Source organism: Mus caroli, chromosome 6 (assembly GCF_900094665.2).
Source record: "Mus caroli chromosome 6, CAROLI_EIJ_v1.1, whole genome shotgun sequence".
NCBI classification, from domain to species: domain Eukaryota; kingdom Metazoa; phylum Chordata; class Mammalia; order Rodentia; family Muridae; genus Mus; species Mus caroli.
In genome coordinates, this window is record NC_034575.1 from 99,246,777 (window position 1) to 99,270,786 (window position 24,010).

The following is a 24,010-nucleotide window of genomic DNA, read 5'->3' on the forward strand; positions in this document are numbered from 1 at the left end:
TTATTAGGTTTATTGAGTTGTATGCTTAAGGACAAGTGCATGATTTTGTAGAGCCACAGGAGGTCCCAGACTTCTAAGTGTGTTTGTGATATGAACAGAGTTAGGGACTCCTTAACCAGATGACCACAACAGAGTTTCCTCTCACATTCATTTCACTACCTACCTGTACAGTGATAGACACCAGGAAGTTACATTTGTGTATATTGGTTTGTACTTGCTAATAGATGTTAATTGTATTTCTGTGCTATAAGATATTTATTCTAACAAAAATAATCTTCACAACTAAAGGAGGAAAAAAAAAAGAATGGAAAGCTTAGGAATTTTTCTTATCAGAAAACAAGAGTACATTGTTCTCCAGCAAGAGGGCTTGAGTTGATATCCATAGCACTCATGTCTAAAGTCATATGTGGCTGCATGTCCCTCCAATCCCAGGACAGTGGAAGAGCAGTCACAGTTAGATCTTTGAAGCTTGCTGGCTAGCCAATGTAGACAATGGTGATCTCTAGGATTGCTGACAAACTACACGTATAATTCATACTCATACACTACATACATACATACACCATGTACAAAACAGAGAAAGAGAAGGGGGAGAGAAGAGAGGACAAGAGAAAAGAATACAGAGATCTGGTAACTTTCTTCTCACTTATTCTGAAGCATTAAAACTGTCCTAGAGATTTATTTCTCACAACTAGGCAGTTTTTATTATTTTTCTTTCTTTCCTCTTTTTAACATTGGCATTATTACTAAGGAGGACACTTCCGCCCCTTCTTTGTAGGTGCACAATGATATAGAGAGAAGGGATAGCCTAACTCATAGGTGAAATTAGTTTCAAAGTTTGAAAATTTGTTTTAAATTAAACATAGATCTAGTTCCTATTAAATGTTGACATCAATAACTAGAGAATTTGTGCAAATTGAATTATTCGTTTGAAAATAGATGTGTAGATTTTGCCATCCCAAAATGAAATGCACTCTAAATGTGTTATATTCCTCAGCTATATATTCTCAATGTTCACCTTCCAATATAACCATCTCTTAATGAATATTTTCATGACATCCCTAATGAAATTTTTACTTAAATGCTAAAAATCTCCAACTTTCTTTACATTTCTGACTACCGTGTTCAAAGAGGACTAGGCAGGAGGAGAAGCAGCCAAGTAGAAGAGTGACAGCTGCTGCTGCTGTAGTTAGGCTTAGTATTGACACATCCATCTCTTTAATATAGAGACTGTGTGCATGCCTACATACAGGCACACTGAGCAGAGATGCTGAGGCTGGCACTCCCAGTCTTGACATCTGCAACTTGCTGTTAAGTACTATTTTGGTACTTTAAGGGACAAAGCTCTCTCTGTACACCGTTCTTCTGTATGCTTTCTAGTGGAGAGGTTCATTTTATTTCTCTGTGATGCTGTGAATTAAATCCAGGGCCTCATGAAAATACTAAGAAAATACAATACTAATGAGCTTCAATTCCACCAATTTCTTAGAACTTTGAGTTGGAGAATTATGATTTGTGAGAATGTCCACTAAAGTATTTTGAGAGTTATCAGTAAAATTTTACATGTTATATAATAGTTAATATTAATATGCGTTTTATTGTAGGACATTAAATAATCAGCACCATTTAGATAATATCAGTAGTTACAGCCTACTTAGCTTTTGAATGCATCACTATGTCTCTTCATAACAGCTTTAGACATATGTTTAAGCATTTGAGTTATTCATGCATAACTGATTAGCTATTTCGTTTCACAGTTTTCTAAGTTAGGTGTTTGCCCTTGAGATATTTCTTACCACCAGCTTCCATGGGCCATTGAGAACGTGCATGATAATTGTCCTTATGTTAGATGCTCTCACTGTGTTACACAGTTTGCCTTTTGTAGGCAGTTGGTGGGAAGGAAAGCTGTCACTGGGAGATATTCGTTAGCTCCAGCTAAGAATGAACAATGAGGAACAACAGTTCAGAGAGGCAGTGGCACACCTGAAGTATGTGGCTAGTAAGTACCAGAATGGGTTCTCTTTGGTCACAGGACTACACAGAATTTTCTCTGCCTCTCCACTCTCTTCCAGATAAAGATTCCTGGCTGAAAGGTATCAAAGAACTCTTTTTTTCCCATAAGGTAACTATTGAACTCAAGCCATCCCTAGGTCAGTTAGGTGCCTTCTATTCTCCCTTTTGTCATTCATTCATTCTGTGTGTGTGTGTGTGTGTGTGTGTGTATGTGCGTGCACTCGCGAGAGTGCATAAACCTTGAATATAATTCCTCAAATACCATCTTAAATTTGTTTGAAACATAGTCTCTGATTATTCTAGGACATAAGGAAGCCAGGTTGGTTATCAGTGAGCCCAGGGATTTTTCTCCCGGTTTCTATCTCCTCAGCTCTGGGGTTACAATTGTAAGCCACCATTCCAAGCTTTCTAACATAAGCTCTGGGATAGTGAACTCAGCTCCTCATACTTGTAAGTCTAGAATTTAACCAATTAAACTATCACCCCAGGTCCTTTTATTTTATTCTTAGTAAATCAGGACATCCAATGTCATTGAAACTTTAATTGCTTCTGAGCCTATAAAGGTGTCAAACTAGAATTATCTCTGACATATAAATCTGATCTTGTCATTTTTTACTAAAGCATCCAATGGTCTTCTTTTAGGGGAAGAAGGTTAATTACTTAAGCCTGATAACCAGGGCTGTCATGACAGCCCACCTAATCAGCTGCAATTCTCTTTATGATCTAGTCTCTGCCCTCTGTCACCCCATCAATACTCACACTCTCCTCACACTCCATATATCTTCTTTATATATCTGTTTCCTGCTCTTGTATGATTCTGAGCAGAATCTCTAGACTCCCAAGCCCAGTCCCAACTCTCAAATCAGAAGGCTTTGACTACCTTAGTTTCATAAGTTTTTGCCATGACCTCCTATCCAAAGACTGTGTAGTAGGGAATGGGTGTTTTTAGTTTGTAACATTTAGTTTTATTTTAAAAAAGTGCATAATTAGTAAAGATGTATGTATTAAATTCAATCTATTCCTCCTTTTCTGTTCCCTTTCCTAAGGAATAGTGCTTGCCAATTGATAATTTTCTTCCAGTGTTATTTCCTGTGTAAATTCAGGTGCATAGAATTCTTTCATTGCAAATGTTTAGCTTGAATTTTTCATCAAATCTGTGGTATTTTATTTCATCCTTAATATGATTATGATGCTTCTCTTAGTCCTTAATTTTCTTTGAAAATAACTTTGAAATACTTAACAGTTATACTATTATCAAATATTTAAGTTACTGCCAAAGTTTCTCTATTTTAATTTTTTTTCCTCAATTCATATCTTTATTTTAGTTAATTTTCTTTATTCTTTAGTATAGAACATTTATGACTGGATTTCTCAAAGCAAGATTCTGACATTTCTTAATATTCATTGCTAGAAATATAATACTGTTTTCAAAGCTCTATGAGACNACCCAGACAACCAGTATTTCAAATATTGATCCCACCCTTTACACAGTTAATTAACTTGTACATGGTACCTCTATAACTGATAGATTTTCAGACTTTTCATGTTCACACCTACAGCAGACCTGGGATTCATAGCTGCTAGACCCTGCTTGGCACCTGAAGATAGCCTATGGCTATTCATACTGAGAGGAACTTGGATGTTGTCACAAGACACCCAAGACCAAATCTTTGGAACAAAGGAGATTTATTTGCTCCAGAGGGACAATGTGCAGGGAACAAAAAAGAAAGCCAGGAGATAGAAGATGAGGGAGAAGGGGAAAGGAAGAAGGGTGAGGGGGAATAGATATTTGCTCCTGAAAGACAAAGGACTGCATTTGGACAGAGAGATCTAAAAAAGGGGAAACCCATCCTAGCATGAGGTACATAACTTAGGCATGTAGATCAGGGTAATCAAAAGGAGGATTTTGATTATTGGATTTCAATACTTTGACAGCTGGACCATGGTGGTCAGCCTCAGGGGAGGGGAGTGGTCAAATAAGGGAAGAGACCTTGATGACTATTATTTTAGCAAGAAAGAGGGGATGGGGGAAGGGCAAGGCCTGCCCAATCCATGTGTGCTATGCTTGGGACCTGCCAGGGCCCCTTCACATGCTTCCTTGTACATTGTATGTAATTTCACAGTGGTATAAGGTCTGTAGGGTGAAGGGACTCTGGCTAGCTCCAGCATGGTGAGCATTTTCTTTGAAAATAACTTTGAAATACTTAACAGTTATACTATTATCAAAAATTCAAGTTACTGCCAAAGTTTCTCTATTTTAAATTATAGTTAGTAAGCATCCCTTTATATTGGTGGTTGAACATATATCAGTTCTTTATCTAAACTCAAAAGATGTTAGTAAACACCTTTTTACAATGGTGTTTGAACATAGATCAATAGTTTATCTTAATTTAGTTTTGTATGTACATATGGATGCAGGCACATGAACATTAAAAATAAAGGCAAAGCTTTCAGGTAGTGAAGTAGGATGGAAAGTAGAGGAACGGAGACACATCAAAGTACTGCACAAGAGAACGGGGCCCTCACTCTTGCCACTAGTCTCAGACCTGATAAAAGTTGAGAATTCCAACAACAAACAAAAGTCAATATGAAGACTGAGTGCCTAGAGACAGCATTCTTTTCATTTGGAGGTGTTTTAGTTAAGGATGCTGAAAAGGCAACTGAACACACTTAAAGCCAGGGGGCCTTTATGACCTTTCAGATCAACCTTACCTTCGTCTATGCTGTAAAGCTGTTATATTCTGACACTTTCACAAACAAGATTGGGAATTTTGTTTGCCATAAAGACATATGTCTTGACTACTTTGTGACCTGCCCACAGTAAGGATTTGAGTGACCTTTTTGATTTATGTTTTTCAACTTGTAATTCTGTATAATGGCCGTAAGTCAGAAATTATGCAATTTGCCAATGATAACAAAAACAGAAAGAAATTTCTGAGAAAATTATAGTAACATAACTACTTAACCCTTTTGACAATTTTCATTTTATTGTATAAACAGTTATATGTAATTGTGTATATATGTATACATATTGCACATATATAAATGTTTATTTCACCAGATCTGTGTAATGAATATTCACTACTTTTGTAAAAAGACAAACAACCCACCCTTACATACTTTAACAAGTTGCCATCTCCAAATCTCTCCTGAATGAATTTCTGTGTAGAAAGTGAATTTCTCATTGATGGAATAGTGAAACCACAAAATAATTTCTCACAATGTTCTGAGGCTCATTAGCGTGAAACACCTTAAGGAACTATCAAGACTTAAACCAAGGCAAGTGTTGATGCAGTTCGGTGGTCAGTCAGAGAGTTCTGAAACTCTGTCATATCTCAAAAGAGAATAGAACATGTAGCTCTTGATTTCCTTTGAGGAACTGATGTCTACAAATCACTCAGATAAGGTTTGTGGGTGACTGGCCAGAGGTTTGAAGACTCTTAGGCAACAATTCAGACCACAGGAGCAGGGGCAGGGGCTCAATCAGGAAATGGGGGCTATTATCTTGGGATCAAGACTTCTTTTCTTTTGAAAAGTTTCTATTTTGCAGGACACAGGGCCTCACATTTAGGGGTGTGTCTTGACTATTACTCCAGACACATCGTACTTAGTAACATATACTTGGATGACTAAACAAGAGGCCCCTTGTATAGTGAATGCTTCAGGGACAGAACGTCTCCATAACAGCCATGATAATTTCTTTGTATACTTAAATGTTACTGAAAGATCTCAGGCAGCTTTCATATATATTTCATATGTACAACTTTAATGAACTGCAATTTATTTGGTTTCTGTAATCTAATCATGCTTAAAAATGTTTGTCACTAAGCCCACCGTCTGAGCGAACAATACTCTAGCTTAAAAGTGCATGGGAAACTTCTATATTACCTTTCACAGTATTTCTAAAGAAATGTCTATGTAGCCATGGGCAATAGGTATCTTCTTTATAGTTTGGTTTTTGGTGTTTTTGTTTTGTTTTGTTTTGTTTTCAATATTAAGTAAGAAATTTATATTTATATTCCTCAATCGCTGTTTAGTCTGGTGATCTTTTTGAAATTATAAATGGGAAGACAATAGGGGTGAAAAACCAAATGTTTGAATATAAGTGTGGTGATAATGAGGGAAGAGGTGGGAACTTTAGCTTCTTGGTGGAAAGCAGGAGCCTATGGAAGACTGGGGGAGAAAGAGCACAATCAGCAGAAACTGCCTAATGCCACCCAATTGCCATTTCTGCTGACACCAGGTCTTTTGTGTCACATCTATAACCAACATCTACTTTTCATTTGATTAAATCTTTTCTGTGGGGAAAAGGTTCAGGTAGAAATGTCTGGTTATACCTGCTAGCTAGCTGCTTTCTTAACAAATTTAATTTTCCTTGACAGTAATTGTGATGGTTTGAATAGGAATGGCCCCCATGGGTTTACAAATTGGAGTGCTTAGTCGCCAGAGAGCAACAATACTTGAAGGGATTAGAAGGATTAGGAGGTATAGCCTTGTTGGAAGAACTGTGTCAGGGAGGATGGTCATTGAGGTTTCAAAAGCCCATGCAGGCGGGCTCTCTCTCTCTCTCTCTCTCTCTCTCTCTCTCTCTCTCTCTCTCTCTCTCTCTCCCTCCCTCCCTTCCTCTGTCATTCTGTCTATTGATAAGGATGTAGTTCTCAGCTATTCCTTCAGTGCATGCCTTCATGTCATCATGCATCATGAAGATAATGGTTTAAACTCCTGCAATTAAAGCAAGCTCCAAATTAAATACCCTTTTTTATAAGAGTTATCTTGGTCATGGTGCCTTTCCATAGTAATAATACAGTGAATAAGACCTCTATGGAAGAGTTAGAAGAGTTAGAGGAGGGATTGAAGGAAATGAAGGGGATGGCAACCCCATAGAAAGAACAACAGTATCAACTAACTCAGACCCCACAGGGCTCTAGAGACTGAGCCACCAACCAAAGGGCATATATGGGCTGGTTCGAGGCCCCTGGCACATATGTAGCAGAAGACTGCCTTGTCTGGCCTCAGTGGGAGAGGATAAGACTAATTTTGTAGAGACTTAATGTGGCAAGGAAAGGGCATACCATGGGTGGGGAGCACCCTCTCAGTGGCAAAGGGGAAAGGTTATGGGGTGAAGAAATCTGGGAGGAGAATGGAGGCAATATTTGGGATGTAAATAAATAAAATAATTAATTTTAAAAAAGACAATAATTTTCCTTTACAGTTTTATTTTTAGTTTTGAAAATAGTCTTTCCAGAGAGAATCCTGAGTTTGCTGAGATCTGAAATTTCTGGAACATACTCTGAGATGGGATATTTTGTTCTTTTATAATGGCCAACAGAAAACTGGCAAACCAGAAGGACTGAGACCTTTAGGAAGTAGACTTTAATGTTACCTGATTTTGATAATTATGAATACCTTCTCCAGGATGCTATGGTAAATCTGAATGTTCCATTGAAGCCTGCAAGCTCAGAGTCTGCTCTAAAACAGCAGTGTTCCACAATGGTGAACTCTTGCTTTTCTAGGGAGTTTTGTCATAGCCATGTAAGATTGAAAAGAAAGTGAGGAGTGAGGCAATTTCCAAAGTGACACAGATAGATATTGGGCTTATTTACTGACTGTGCATTGCATGCTGGAGTTAGATTAATCCCTAAGATAACTAAGTGTTACTGATTCAATTGGTCCCACTCGGTACCTTCCAGGATGATGTTTATTGGGATAGTCATGGATATAAGAAAATCCCTTTGTTCCCCAGAATATTATTGAGAGCTAGATATGAAATAAATACACATAGTACTGTCTTTGAATATAGTATGAATGTGCTAGGCAATAGTATATTTCAATGTCTCTGGGACTTATTTTCTTTCATAGTCTGTTATAGTAATAGAATTAGAATTCTATTGTATGTAATTTTGTTTCCGGTTTTGTTTCTGATGGTTAAAGTCTCTTCCAAGTTTCAAAAGCCTCAGACTGTGCAAGCAGAGTTTTATTTGCCACCCCTATATTTGTCTATGTATTCATCTTTCTACAGTAAAAATACAAAATAATGTTCTTCACCTTCTCCATAGGACTCTGTTAGATTTATCACTGAAGGGCCCATAAGTTGCCAAATTCACTATGTGGCAAATAGTCAGTTGCCCCATGTTGCCTATTTCACTTCCATTAACAGAGAACATTTCCCCTCCAATTCATCCCATTTGGGGCCAAAACCAACCAGAAGTGCAGAAACACACACACACACACACACACACACACACACATACACACACACACACACACACACACACACAACCCATAAATTGAATACAGTTAAAATTCTCTGTGGATCAAGATTCTGAGGTCCACATTGTGTTTTAGTTTGTTTCCTCTTTGTTTAAAACAGCCATGTAGGGGTAGTGCTAATTACAGAACTAGAAACAAAGCTCATTAGAACTCAGGACTTGACCTGAACCGTTCTTTGCTGATTTATCTATATTATTGAATGTATGTCTTAAAACACAATGAGAGAGAGTCAACTTGTGGTAAGGTCCTTTTCCCAGAAAGCTTAATATATTTCATATAAATGATAGAGTATTGGCAGACAGTCTAGTATAGCAATGGCAGAGGCTTTGGAGCTTTTTGCACTGGGTCCCAGGTCAGGCTCTGATACTCATATATGGTAACTTGTTTGTGAATTCCTCTGATTGTCTATAGACATTTGGTCACAGCTATCTAGTTTCGTATATAGTTATCATAGGTTAAATAATATATAAATTCCTTAACACAATGTCCAACACTGTTCTGTTGTTTCTTTTTGTTTGTTTGTTTTGTTTTTGTTTTGTTTTGTTTTTTGTTAACTTGATACAAACTAGAGTTATCTGGAGAGAGGAATCCCAACTGAGATTATGCCTCCATCACTTGTCTGCACGCAAGTGGATGGGAAATTTTCTTGATTGATGATTGATGTGGGAGGGCCCAGCCCACGGTGGGTGGTGCTACCCCTGGGCAGATGGTCATGGGGTATATAAGAAAACAACATGAACCAATCAAGGAAAGCAAGAGGATTAGCAGCACTCTTCCTTTCCTCCATGGTTTTTTTTTTTTTCCTACACTTTCTAGTTTTCCTTTCCTGATTTTTCTCCCAAAGGACTGTAAGCTATTAAGTGAAATAATCCTTCTCTTTACAACTTGTTTTAGGTCATGGTGTTTTTTTTTTTTTCACCAATAAAAATCTAACTAAGAAAAGCATGCACTATACTTTAGGTTGACATTTTGAAAGTTAAGCTTTAGTGAACAAATTCTCAAAAAGTAATGAGAAATAGGAATAATATTTTGGAGTTCTGCTTTGGGGCTATTTTTTAGGAAAAACAACCAACGTTGTCATATTGTTCATAAAAAGTTAGCCCTATATATATTTCATAACTAACATTCATTGTTGATTGTCTTTTTGCCACCTCTCCCTTTTGGTTTATAATTCATTGTGCATCTTTTTTTTTTTTCCTAGTCTTATCAACCAGTTCCCGCTGTGGCCTCATTCACTCATTTTACCACATTTACTGTGAACTCATGTTCCAGTCCCTATTTCGTACACCATATAACATTTCACTTCCTAAAATATATAGTCACTTAAAAACCATGTATTGAACATCTGACACAGAGTTTGGGTATGGAAGAGCTCATTCCTGCCAGGTAAATGTCTACTAATGATAGAAAAAGAGATGTTTTCAATCCTAACGTCTTAAGTTTATTGACTCAGTATTGACTAAAGCTGAGATCTGTCAGCTTTCTCACTAATGATTATTTTTTAAACCACCAGTATAGGCCAATTGATATTAAGCAGATTTTCATCAAAGAAGAAAAAAAGGAAGCACTCTCCATTATAAACACACTCATTTATAAGAGGCATTTTCATTTCGTGTACAAGTCTTAAGAAATTGATAAGTGGCAGTTTGATAGCCTCTGAACTTAGCTACTAGAGCACCTAAAGGTACTGAAGGTACTAAGGTAATTCTTTCTTCCTGAACTTTTTTTTTCTTTAAAGATTTTAAAATTTATTTTATGTATGCGAGTACACTGTAGCTGTCTTCAGACACACCAGAAGAGGACATCAGATTCCATTACAGAGCCACTCTGTGGTTGCTGGGAATTGAACTGCGAAGCTCTAGAAGAGCAGCCAGTGCTCTTAACTGCCGATCCATCTCGTCAGTCCCTTTCTCCCTGGTATTAAGGAACTCATAAACATGCCAACATTATTATAAAGAAGCCCTTTTCTCTCCTTGTGAAACAAATGAATGCAGCATCTCACATGTATGACTTTCCCAGGAGTTCTCAAGGTTCATATGCAGTTGCCATCTGGATATCATATGATTTCTTCTTGGTTAAGTTTGAGTAGAGGATCTTACCATGTAGGAAACTAGAGAGGCTGAGAAGATGGTCTGCCTTGGCATGAAGTGAGGATACAGAGAATGGTGCTACTCTGGCCCTTTAAGTTCATTAAGCACTGCTGTGCTAAGCCAAGAAATAATTAGAAGTCCATATTACTAGTGTATGTTCAGACAGTAAGAATGTACACACTAGCTATAATTTAACCCTTCTTTTGTTTGTTTTGTTCTCTGCCTCTCTTGATAGATCCTTGATAGATCCTATCCTTTCCTGTTCTGTGTGAGTAAGACATTCACACCCAGCCTTGTCACATTAAGGAACTGTGTAGTGTCACTCACCACTAAGTACATGCATAGCTTGCATGCATTCAGTTGTGAGCTCATCCCGTCCATATTTAACCATGCCAGGACACTAAGATTGCAGCAATCATTAGGACATGCTAGTTTGTTAAAAGCTTAGTGTAGACCCTAACAGAAATATCTGTGGTTCCTCATTTTATTTGTCAAGGACGGGATTACAATTTATATGGGTTTTACTGTAACATAGTCACCGAGGATAAACTCACCTTGAAAATCATTTAGGAAGACATCGTGTTGAAAAGTGACAGATCTCTAAGGATTTCTTGTGCAGCCAACTTTTCCTCCAGCACAGGGAAAGATCAAGTTGTTATCTTGCTGAGCACATAAAAACCTCCTGGGGTTGCTTACTGCATTGTGTGAAAAATACTATGTGCAGATGCGAGACAGCCTCACATCTGCAAGGTGCTCCTTTCAAGAAGTTGTCTGGGCCAGAGATGAACGAATTCAGAGTTTCTGCATTTTCGTGGAATAGACATGTTAGTTCCAAAGAGACACATCACATTTACTTCTTACTCCCTTTGTTCTCAAGATAGTTCTTTTTCCCTCTCCAGTATAATTTCTCCTTTGTTGTATTTTCTTTTCTGTACATTGAAACTTAACTAGATTGTTGTACCTGAATTATAGTTATTATGTAAAGAAGCAACTAAATGATCAAATTCTCTTATACTTCTAGCTTATCAGTCAGTCTTCAGGATCCCTTTCAATGCTCCTTCTTAGTTTTTGTCCTTACAATTATTTATATCTCCTAAGTAGAAAAGTCTTAGGGATGTTTGAAATAAAACTGTTTTTTTTTTTTTCAGTAGTAATGAAGTAATAAGACATTAGTACCGAGTAACAACAGGAGTGGCATAGAGGGTAAGGATTTCTAAACTAAATTAGTTTAAAAGATCACATATTCAATTAAATGGAATAACAGCAAAGTTGGAAAGGTATTTTATTAGATTATAATGGTATCATCTACATGTGTGTCTATCTGCATTAGGACACTGTTGGACCATATACATCCTACACACACACACACACACACACACACACACACACACACACAGAGAGAGAGAGAGAGAGAGAGAGAGAGAGAGATTAGATTACACATGATTAATGAGGATCTTTCTCACCAAAGTTGAATGAAGCAGACGAGAGCTCAGCAGGCTAAGGCAGCCTCTGTGAGCATACAAATAAGTCTGATCAGCAGCTACAGTAGCAAGAGACTCCCCACTTGATGCCAAATAACTCTTCAAAAATCCAAGTAAGAATGTCATCACAGAATCTGATCTCTATTGTCATGCGTGTTCTTGACATTGGTGAGAAATTGAGACCTGTTGGGACCCATGTAATGCTGATTATATGACATGAATGGATTTTGCAGGATCTCACAATGACAGAATATTTGAACAGTAGAAGTTGGACCCCCCAACTGTGTAATACACTGACTATACAGCATCCTTATCACTAGAATTATAAAAGCATATTGAATCTTACATTATTTAGCTTCAGCCTTGAATAGGAAACAGGCGAATCAGAAAGCCTCACTCAAAATCAATCCGTGCCAACACTGCATGGATTCTCCCCACTGAGAGATTATTTGTAACCCTTAGGATACTGAGCAGCACAGAATGACTTCAGTCCGTGTATTTCCCTAGTTAAGTAAACATTGTTGGTTTGCTTCCAGAAGCCAATAAATCCCAGTGTGCTCTAGTGGTGTGTGTCCCACTCACAGACTGGTTGGGAGCCACATAAAGTGCTGTTTTGTGCATTGTTAGTTTCCCATAAGCAATTCTATTTGTTATATTCAAGCAAAAAATAATGGCTTCAGAAACAGGCCTAATGGGATTGAAAGGAAGTTGCTAAACAAAGGTGTAAAGGGCACAGTCTGTGCAGTGTGTCCCTTGGTCAATTGCTCAGCAGTAGGGACTTTCTTTTACTTGCTAGCATGGAATTTTTCTTCCCAGTGTACTGGTGTGAGGTTCTCTCCGGAGGCATCACAATCTGTTTCGAGCTTCTTGGCAACAGCTTTTGGATTCAGGCCAAAGTGATTGCCTACAAATGCTGCAAGAGAAGAAGGTTACTTGCCGAGATATATTTAAAACAATCTTTACTTTCCTTTAGTGCCAAAGAAGTTACACTTTTATAAATCTCCTTAATTAGCAACTTCAGCCAGATTGCTTTCGGATTACTAGATGATATTTAGCCAGTATGAGTGATGCTTATTAGATTTTTGACAACAGCTATATAAAATCCAGTTAGCTTCTTACATTTACTGTTTGGTGCCTGAGAGAAAAACTAAGGTCATCAAAGGTGTATTCATGGGTCTGAATTAGAAAACAGGCTTATGGATGCTCTCCTGTAGTCTTAGTACCAAGCCTCAAACGGTCTGGGAATTAACAAGGAAAGGCTTTGTATATTGATTGAAATACATCCTTCATTTCCCGTTGATTTGTTAAAAGATGGGAGCTTGGCATGAACCCCTGTGGGTAGGAAATGGCCTTTTGAATCGAAGGCCATGTTGTCTCTAATTTGATGGATGTCTGTTTTTGGAGTGCTTTTTTAATAGAACTCTCCTCATTTTACTGGCATTGTGTCAGTTAGAGGCATTCATTGGTCACAGCATCAGACCAAGTGGCTCTCATGCACAAGAGTTTGTAGAGGACAGCCAGGGATGAACTCTGACAAATTGTGGTCTGCTCCAGAATACCGTACTCTGTGGGGGCAGGTACTTCCATAATGCTTCCTGTGTGAAGAGTGATTACATGACTGTTGCATGTCTGCTCTGATGAAGTCATTTTGACTTCCGATGTTCTGAGATATAGTCCCAGAATTTGCAGCAACAGCTCCATGCTAGTGAGTGTTTACTCCGTGGATTGTCTTTCATGCAAACTGGGAGGAAGAGTCAAATTAGTGTGTTTGATAAAATAATGACAAAAATTAATTTAAAAGTTTCTCTATACCCGGAAATTATTTCTAAAACTGCTATTTTGGTCAATCTCTAGGTGTTATAGACTGCAGGCAATGATTCTCCCGTGATAATCCAGGCAGACCACCGTGGATCAAAAATTCCTGGTAAGAGTACTTGCCTTAATCAGTTTCTTTATGCATTTGTACTGTGTTTAATCATCAAATTACAAAACTACACAGGTGAGGACAGAGGAAATTACAAAGGATAAGAAAATGTCACAGAAATTGGATATTCACTATTCTTAAGGGCATTATCAGGTTTATAATAGTGTGTGTGTGTGTGTGTGTGTGTGTGTATAAGAGAGGGTATATATATATATATATATATATACCATATATATGCATATATGGTATATATATGAATATGCATATACACATAGATACATATATATACATATACATATATTATGTATATATATGTGTGTGTATATATATATATATATGTATCTATGTGTATATGCATATTCATCTGTGTGTGTTTATGCCTATGCGTGTGACTTTGCATGAATGTGTGTGTGTGTGTGTNTANNAGAGNGNNTATATATATATATATGTGTGTGTGTGTGTGTGTATATGCATGTATGCATATTCATCTGTGTGTGTTTATGCCTATGTGTGTGACTTTGCATGAATGTGTGTGTGTGTGTGTGTGTGTGTGTGTTACATTAAAGTGTTATTTTTTTTTAAGAGTAAAACTCTTCCTTCGAAGTTATTTTTCTTGTTCACTGATCTCTTGGCATATTTGAAAATTACATCTTGACCATATTTATCTAAATGTCATTTTTTAATGGGAAAATGAATTTGGCTCCTGAGTTCTGAGAAGATTAACTTCTTAGGAGGCTGATGCTTTATGTAAGAAAAATCTTATATTTTCAGGGGTCAAAGGGAACTTTCCCCTCTGTGGTCTGGAGAGAGTTTGAACTGTCCCTGGGATTTGGATAAATGTGAAATCTGATCCTTCAATTGGTATTTTATTGAATTGTTACAATCATAAGATGTATGATACCCAATGTCTAAGAATTTGAAAGGCAGCAAGTCTGTTTTGACGGTCTAGACACACAGTGATGTTTTTCCAAGGAAACTGCGTTTAAATCTATATTTTCAAATTCTTATTACTGGAAAAACAGTTGTAATTACATGTAGTTATAGCATATGGACTGTGATTACACTGAATATATAGTACACATTATATATAGTACACATTATATATAGTATGTATACACATCATAAATCTGACTGTTTCAATCATGTTTCTCAATGTTATGCTTGGTCTGTAGTATTGTGGTCCATTCAGAAAAAAAAGGTCAAAAATTAGGGGTAATTCTTTGTTTTCAACAGAGCTATTTGAAAATATATTTTTCAATCTAAAAAGATTTTTTATACTCTAAGAATCCATTTTGTCAGTGAGAGAAAATGACACCTGAAAAAATATGGTATTTGATGTGTGATGATCTTTTTGGCATATAAATTATAAATGGGATCTTGATGATACAACATGCAGACAGACATGACACCTTGACTTTGAGGTGCTGTTAGCATTCTTTAAGTTTTAGTAACCTCTAGAGGCCTTCTACATGAAGTAGGAGCTATTCCAGGAATTAGCATTTGAGGACACTGTGTGTGTACTTTCGAAACCACTTGGCCTCTTTGTGTCTCAGTGCAGTCGCTGTTCCTTCTGTATTTGTGTCTTCCATCTGAAACCTCTCTGCACACAGGCATGTTAAGTCCAGTTAATCTTCATGTCTATTAGAAGATCATAAAGCATATGCAGTATCTTTTAATACCCTGGAGGAAAAGTCCTCCGGAAATCTGATTGCTTAGTTCTTTTGAAAATAGAGTTTATTAAGTGTGTGTGTGTTATTCTATTAAAGCCCTTTTATGGCTTTACTTGTAATAAATTTCTAGTTTGTAAGATACCTAGGTACGTCTTCTCAGAAATTAAAGGATCACATATAACACCCAGGGGAGAAGACACATAATTCAGTGGTAAAGTAGATGCCCAGAATGCACAATGCCTTGAGTTCAGAACAATAACAAAAAATCCCATTAAAACTATACAAAACCCTAAATAAAATTATAAAACATCCTAGTAAATTATCAGATAAATAACAACAAAAGGGAAATATATCACCATATGATAGGAAGCCTAATTTTCATTGTGTCAGAATGATATATAATTAATATCTATATCTGTTACCATCATGAAAATGGATACAAATCTGTGAAATACACTAATACTCACTCATTGCTGCCCATCCCTCCTACTGTTTTATAATATACTTTTTTCTTATGGTTTTGATGATTGATCAAATCATTATTTAATTCTATAAAATATGCTTCCCTTTTTCAGTATTCATTGCGATGCTTGAGAGTTTAGCCTTGTAATTTCTAGGAGAACTTTGGGGGATCGTGGTCTTAAAATAAACACACACACACATACATACACTTTAATTATTTGTTTAAACTTTTGTGTAGAGATTTCTCCCTTGCTAAAGAGCCTCTTCAAGAACACTTTTTAAGAGAATAAAAAGAAAAAGAAATGCTGGTAGAAATGAACACTAATTTTGCCCTTATATTTTCAAAACCAAAATTTGTCTGAATTTACTAACTGTGAAATTTGTAAGTGTTGATTTTTTTGAGATTTTTTTTGAGATTATTTCTGTGCCTGTGAGATGTATGCATGCTTGCTCTTGCATGTCACTCATTGCTGTACCAGTCTAATTTATCTGAAGCGTATTGCCCATGCATCTTAACTGGCAGCTTTAGTAGGTGGATGACAGAGAAGATGGTTTTGTTGTAGGATTTCATGGTAATACAAGGAGCAGAAGGTCACCTTGGGGCACACGCCCAGACTGACTGATAGTGCTTATCTCTCCCCACTGCTCTCCCTACTGATTTATGGATTTTGTTGTGTTCCTTTATATCAAAGCCTCAGCTCCATGCCCTCCCAGTACAGAGGAAAGAGTAATACTTGCATCTAACTTTAGTAACATGCTATCATGTGGAAGAAGATTACAGCTACCTTTCTTAGCTTGCTTGTGAAGATTTTATAAAAATATTGGTTATTTTGCACTGATTGTCCAAGTCCACTGGCAGAAACTACTGACATGCTTACATGAGCTAGGCCCATGTCCTCTAAGGATGATAGAATAGATAAACTCTCTATTGTAACAGGTATTTTTTTTTTCAGTACAAGCTCCAAGTAGGGCAGAAATGTAGCTTGCTTGATCTTGCTTCCATCTAATTTCCATAATATTATTAAGAACAGAACCTGGGGGTACACGGCACTCTATGAAAGTAGGGAGTAGGAAGAAGAGGAGGGAACGGAGAAATGAAGACTGGAAAGATTCTCATTATGGATGGCCCTTTGCACACCTGTGCTGAGAGATTCCTGGACTGCTTCTCTAGATCCTGTAATCGCCTTGGCAATCTTGCCAAGGCTTTCCAATTCTATTTCAACATGGGCTGTGATAAGTGTTAATGCTTTCTAATCCATCTGCCCCTGATAGCCCCAGCACAGCCAAGTGGCTCCTGAATTTGTTCCTGGCATTGGCTTTAGCTCATTCCCATTAGGACTGCTAGAATATAAAAGTGTAAGTTCCTGTCCATGCATATTATACAAAGCCAAATTCTCCTTTCAAGAAGTTCTGCTTGGAAGCCAAGTAAAATGGATCTCCTTGGAAAGAACTTCCCTTCTGTTGAATAATTAAGTCGAGTTTTTGAGCATCTTCTGAGATGGGGTATGCGAAGGTGATAGAAGGTTCCATCAGTACTAGAATGTTGTGCATAAATAATTAATGTGTCCTATTTCATGGTGCTGACAGTAAACAGTATCCGTTTCCTTTCCAGTGATATGAATGTGTCAGAAGAGTGTGGAGCTGTAATCACTTCTATCCATATTTGATGTTTATACCTTTTAAATATTTATGAGCTGTTATCTTGCTTTATTGTTATTTAAGCTCTCCAGGGGCTTGCAGAGAAGCCTTGCATTTCTTCCTTAGCCTAGCACTCTGCTTCCTTACTTACTCTCTTGGCTCCTCCTTGGATTACCTAAATTTGCATATGTAATTCTGTTCCTGAGGTGCCAAAAATCCATTTGCTTCCTCTGGAGTGTTTTTGATGTTGGTTTTACCAAAAATCACATACACACAAATACATGTGATTTCCAACGCATAAAAATTCAGCAAGGGCTCTGAAGGGAAGCTGAAATACACAAACATACTGTTACTATGCTACAGGTAGATGTTACGTCCCTAGGAAAATGGGATTCCAAAATCAAAATATTGCAGAGTAAGAACTGCTTGATAAATTATATTATAAAGCTTTACTTACATGATCATATTGCAAAGCTTTGTGGGGGATTATTGTCATTATGTGGGTTTTTTTATATACATGTGAATATTAATATCTATATGTATTTTATATGTAAAATTTTAATATTTGGATATGTGTAAACATGGGTGAGATCATCCAAAATCAAGGTATTGGGCAGATCCGTCATTCCCAGAGGTTTTCTCTGGGCTCCTTTGTTTTTTCTGGTTTTAAGATTTTAAGCGGGGCGGTGGTGGCGCACGCCTTTAATCCCAGTACTTGGGAGTCAGAGGCAGGCAGATTTCTGAGTTCGAGGCCAGCCTGGTCTATAGAGTGAGTTCCAGGACTGCCACGGCTACACAGAGAAACCCTGTCTCTGGAAAAAAAAAAAAAAGACTTTAATAGGCTAGGTTCTTTCTTCATAGGCATTTTTTAGGTTTCATTGCTTTCACATTTTTAGCAAGTTCAGAAAGCAGTATTTGTCTACAAAAGCAAAAATAATTGCTGCTGCACTGCAGAGAAAGAAGTGAAAAAGATGACCTTTAAAAAGATAGCAGAATACGGCAAAATGTGTGCGATCGTTTTAATAATAACTCTTTTGATCTTACATTTATATATAAATGAATTATTTAAATAGCAGAGCAGTGCCTAGGATAAATAAAATATCCATGAAAACACATATTACCACCAAACAAATGACTTCAAGCAAAATCAAATTGAAGGAGAAAATTGTGTTTTCTCCAACAAAACGCTGGTTTTGCCCTAAGGCATTTGTGTTGAGGAAAAAGACCATGTATAACACAGACACAAATCATACACATCTTCCCCCAAACAGCAGGTTTTATTGGATTGCACACATGTGCAAGCTACTTGAGGCCTCAGGAAAGAAGCTCAGCAATAAAATACATCACTATTGCCACCGAGCTAGGCAGGATGGGAGCAGACACATCAGAGAGCCTAGTGATGAAGTAGAGCATTAAGAAGCAAATCAAAGTCTCTGATCAAAGCCTAATTTAGCCGGTCATAAGTGATCCTGCCATGGAAAGAAGCTTCACACACAAAGATCAAAGATTAGGATCCTCACATATAACACAGCACCCCTGCCCTATGTGGAGGGGGGAAAGGTAGAAAGAAAAAGGAAAAAGAAGCCATACATCAAAGCTCTCTAGGACCACAGTGTGATATAATCTCCTCCTTTTAAGGACAGCATACAGAATTAGAAAAGTGGAAATGATTTTTACAATGTGCTTGAGTCCCCCACTTTGAAACTGTGAGAAGCTGGTGCTGTTGGCTCAACTATCTTGTTTGCAAACACATATTAGGCAGTGCTTGTCAACGTGGTAATGTTTCTGTATTTGTAGTCCTCGCTTGCATATATTAAGAATCTTCTCACAATTGCAAACAACAGGTACATAATTTTCTACTTGAGAGACTATTAATTGACTTTCTATTGAGTCAGTAACTCTAGCCCATGCTAATATGATAATTGTTCTTTTTTTTTTTGAAAGCAAGCTATTTCAAACTTTGTACAATTCTTTTGTTCTTTTCTGTATTAACTGAGTACAGCCCACTCTTGATCTGTATCTATATACTTCATGGGAGTAGAAACATGTTTTCCTGTACTCCGATTATGTGTGCCTGTGTTGCGCTCACCTCATCCAGCAAGAAAAAACGCAACACGGTCGAATTCTTCTCAACAGCCTTTTTTATTTCAGGAACACCTCGATGCTACAGGAACCCCGGAAACCCAGGGAGAACTGCTTATATACACCCCAGCACTGGGGAGAGCTATGTGTCCTCCTGGGATTGGTCAGTCTGCCAGCACTTTGATTTGTATGCACCCACTCGGGAGGGGTTGGCGCCAGATTCGGGCTAGCGCCTGCGCAGTGACATTGTTGACGAGAAGATGTAAACACCTTCTTTTAGCACCAGTTAATCTTTGCCATCTTTTAAGCACTGGCTGCCTACATGCCTGTGTTTGGAAACCAAAGTAACAATCTGAGAATTGGGGAAAGGGCATGTCCACTTCATTTGATACTAATAGTTTAACTTTCAAATGCACAGAGAATGCTATAGAAATATATGAAAATTAAAAAACCGGTGAGACACCAGCTGTATACACCATTAAAAGAAAACATTATATATTGAGCAGAAGCAATAGAACCAATGACTGTGGCCTTGCATGTAGAGTACTCTGTGGGAAGGTAAACATGTGTGAGGTCCTAGTGGAAGGATATTTTTAAAGGTTTGTCTGTGCAGACTCACCTGTATGCCTGCCTTCTGCCTGTGGGAATAGCGATTTTCCTGGTGCTGGAGAAAGGATGGCAGCCCACCTGCAGGATAGGAACATTAGAGAGAGCATTGAGGCAGATGCAGGGAGGCCAAACAGCTCTTCCTGGGTTTACTATTTTACAACATCTATCTACTTAAAAATTAATTCTTTTTAATAGATACGTTGCTTTTTTATTTTTATTTATTTATTTTTTGCTGTGTGTCCATGTCTCTCTGTGGGGGCATATGCACCTGAGTGTTTGTACCCACGGAGGAATGAGACATGGGATCCCCTGGAGCTGGAGTGACAGGAACTTATGAGCTGTCTGACAAAGGGGCCGTGAGAAGGAACCCAGGTCCCATGTGAGTGCAGAAAGCCAATTTAACTCCTTAGCCACATCTGCAATTCCTCAAAATAAATATATTTTGGGGCGACATATTCTGGCCTTTTCCAATTCCTATACATTGTGCCTTAAATGTGCCGTGCCAGTTTGAACCTGTACTATAAAAGTAGTGAGAATTTTATCAGATTTCTTTCTTTTCATCTGAAAATAGAACACTTGATTGTTTTTATGAATTAAACATATTAAGTATATTTACTTATTCATTCAATAATTCAATAATTACCTTTACTATTCAGTGCTTCTCAGCCAAGGATGCAGTTCTCGGGAAAATTAGACACAGTTCTTACTTTTAGAAAGATTTGATCTATTCGGGCAGGTATACATTGCTTATACTCTCATGCAGACAAGTATAGACTTGATGCTCACTGAGTTCTGAAAGTGGGAGCTATATGGGAATTTGACCTACTTTGCTCAGAAAATGACTTCTCTGAGGCATTGACACCTGACTGGAGAAAAATGAAAAGTGATTAAGAGGGGGCTGCAAAGGTTTCTCAGTCCCTAGAGTGTCTGCAGAACAAATATGGGCACCAGAGCTCTGGTCCCCAGAACCCTTGTGAAACCTGGTACAGTGATCAGTTTCAGCCTGCTGCACTCCCAACCTTGATGGATGTAGCAGAGACAGGTAGATCTCTAAAGCACCTTGCTCTCAATGAACTGATTAACGTCAGCCTCTCTGGGAGACCTTGTTAAAAAGTCAAGACAGAGAGCTGTGGAGGAAAGGTAGCTTATGCCAACTTCTAAGCACAACAGACATGCACACACTCATGTGCACACATCTACACTATCAAGTACATATACCCTTCCCTTTCCACACTTTCTATAAGTATGTGAGCATGTGTGGTAGAAAGAACACATCAGAAGCTTTTGTCTTTCTTTGGCATAGTGTTCTGCACATGTGTCCATGAAAAAAAAAATCAATCTAATTTCAATATAGGGAAGAATATTATGAGAATGGTCTGCAGAAAAACTATGAGCTGCAGCTGTAACCTGGCAACATCTCACTCGGTTTTGAGCGCATCAGTGAACCTCTCTGACATCCAAGCTCCCAAGCCTCAGAAGGGGATTATAGATAGTCCTTTGTATCTCAGAGAACTGAATGACTGCATGTTCCCCCCTCCAGCCCCCAAGTCAGCATCCCAGTTCCCCACCTTCCTGCTGACTTACAGTGTGGTTTTGGGCAAATCCCTTTTAGCCCTTGGAACTTGAACTGCCTGTTTCCACAACATGGAGGCACAGGGTTAAATGATTTCAAAAGCATTCTCTGTTCTGATTCCCAGTTATTGTCTAAGCTGACAGCTTCAGTAAAGAAACTGTGAGAAGAATGAGGCTGGGAGAAGTGTTGTTTTAGAAAAACAGAGTAGAACAAAGTTACACTTTACAGTGACTCTGATTACATTTTCCCATTGTACATTTTAATAGTTTCTGCTGTCAAAGATTACATTTTAGACCATATATTTCTTCAACTAAAAAGCCACTAGCGTTTCAGTGGGACATTCAATTTTTCCACTGTGGTTTCTTAAATCATTCTCTTTGTAATTGTCACATTTTTTCATGGTTTACATAAAACAAATTCCATTTCTCAACTAAAAATAACAAGCTGAGTTGGAAATTGAGGCGCAAGCACTGTACAATCAAGTGTTGAAAAGTCAGCCTCTACAACAACAAGATTTTCATTCACCACAATCCATGAAGACCACTAAGAAAAATGGAGGGGTTTCTTTATTAAACATAGTGTATGAGCTGCAGAGATATCTTATCCAGTAAAATGTTTTCTGCACAACTATGAGGACTTGAAATCAATCCAAAGCACCCACTAAAATTCTAGGCATGATGGTGCTCACCTTTAAATCTATCACCTGAAGAAGAGGAATAGATAAGGGAATCCTTGGAGATTGCTGGCCAGCCTGTCTTGCATAATCAGCTAGCCCAGAGTGATACTCTGTCTCACAATAAATGTAGACAGTACCTGAAGACCAACAGCTGATGCTGACTTCTGGCCTCTCCTGCACACACACACACACACACACACACACACACAAGTATAATTAAATAAAACATGAGATTGGTTTTGTAGGTTCAGAATAAATTGTGTTTTATTTTTAGATGTAGTAAAGTGAAAACTATTTCTCTATTCCTTATTTATTTAAATATGTAAATATTCACTTTCACTGGAACCTTTTTTTTTTTTTTGATGCTGTCCTTTACTTACATCTTGTTTTAGCTTGGCAAAGTTCACTTTTGATAATGAAAATTTTGAATAATGTCTTGTCACTGACACTTGTGGAAAAAGAAACCCTGATGCATGCCTTTATCTTTTGCGTGTTTTACATTTTTCTTATTTGCAGTCCTCACCTTTAAAATCTGCATGGTGAGTATACTAAAACTTAGGACTTTACACTTAAGGAATGCAAATTAAACACATTCAGTAGGAAGCTCCCTTGTTAGTCTGCTTAAATTATGGGTTAGATGAACAAGAGGTTGTGTTCCAGGAGAGCATCTGTGTTTATTTAGTGAAAGTTAGATCTCAGTCCATGGCAGGTTTTCCAGCACAATACAGACCCACACCTGAACTGAAGCACATAGATCGTACCATGAATTAGCCTTGCTTAAACTGGTCAGTTATTTTCTGACTGTCTCACTCATTACAGCATTAAATGATACTTTATGTTGTTTTACCTTTCATTTTTTTTTTTTGCCTTATAAAATTTTTCCATATTGTCAACTTCTGTCTGGATGTGCTTATCATTTGCAAATGGCCAATTATTATGCCTTCCTGTTTGGTGGGAAACTGATTAGCATACATTAATTAAGGTAATGAAATAATTATGGTTACTATAATATAAATATATAGCAACCAACATTAGCGAGACCTAATTGTCTGGTGGCTATGAGCATGTGCTCAGGAGATGAGGATACAGGAGATGTGATTGCAGAGGGCTCAGGTTTTACCTTCAGGACTAAGTAAGGATGGGTGGGTTTTGACAGTTACTTACTTATGTGTTAGAGCTTCTGTGTTTTCACGATTAAAGAAGAAATTATAGTGCAGACTTTTTTTTGAACTGGTGTATTCATATAACTGTTATATTCTACATTCTATGCTTGTAAAGACTCAATAATCATCATATTATTTTATTGTCTTGGCCACAGAGATGTGAAAGCGACCTATTATGAGTTAATTATGCAACAAAAAGCCTTTAGATTCTTTTCTTGGGGATGTTGAGCTTATTTTATGATAACAGCGTTAGACTCAAAGAATGATTACAGAAAGCAACCAGAGCAGAGACTCAGTGATAGGATATAATTTTAGTGTTTATATGTCTGGAGCTAAGGGTTCTTTTTTTCTCTTTTCAC

General features: G+C 37.5%; 1 protein-coding gene across 7 annotated transcripts in view; it reads left to right on the forward strand.

The window, feature by feature from the left end:
• The window catches only part of Chl1 (cell adhesion molecule L1 like), a 199,911-nt gene that overhangs the window by 32,163 nt on the left and 143,738 nt on the right, over positions 1-24,010 (forward strand). For all 7 annotated transcript variants that reach the window (XM_029478803.1, XM_021165654.2, XM_021165652.2 and 4 more), the window contains exon 2: positions 13,709-13,778. The gene's annotated coding sequence lies outside the window, so the exon portion shown is untranslated. The remainder of the gene's footprint in view (positions 1-13,708; positions 13,779-24,010) is intronic.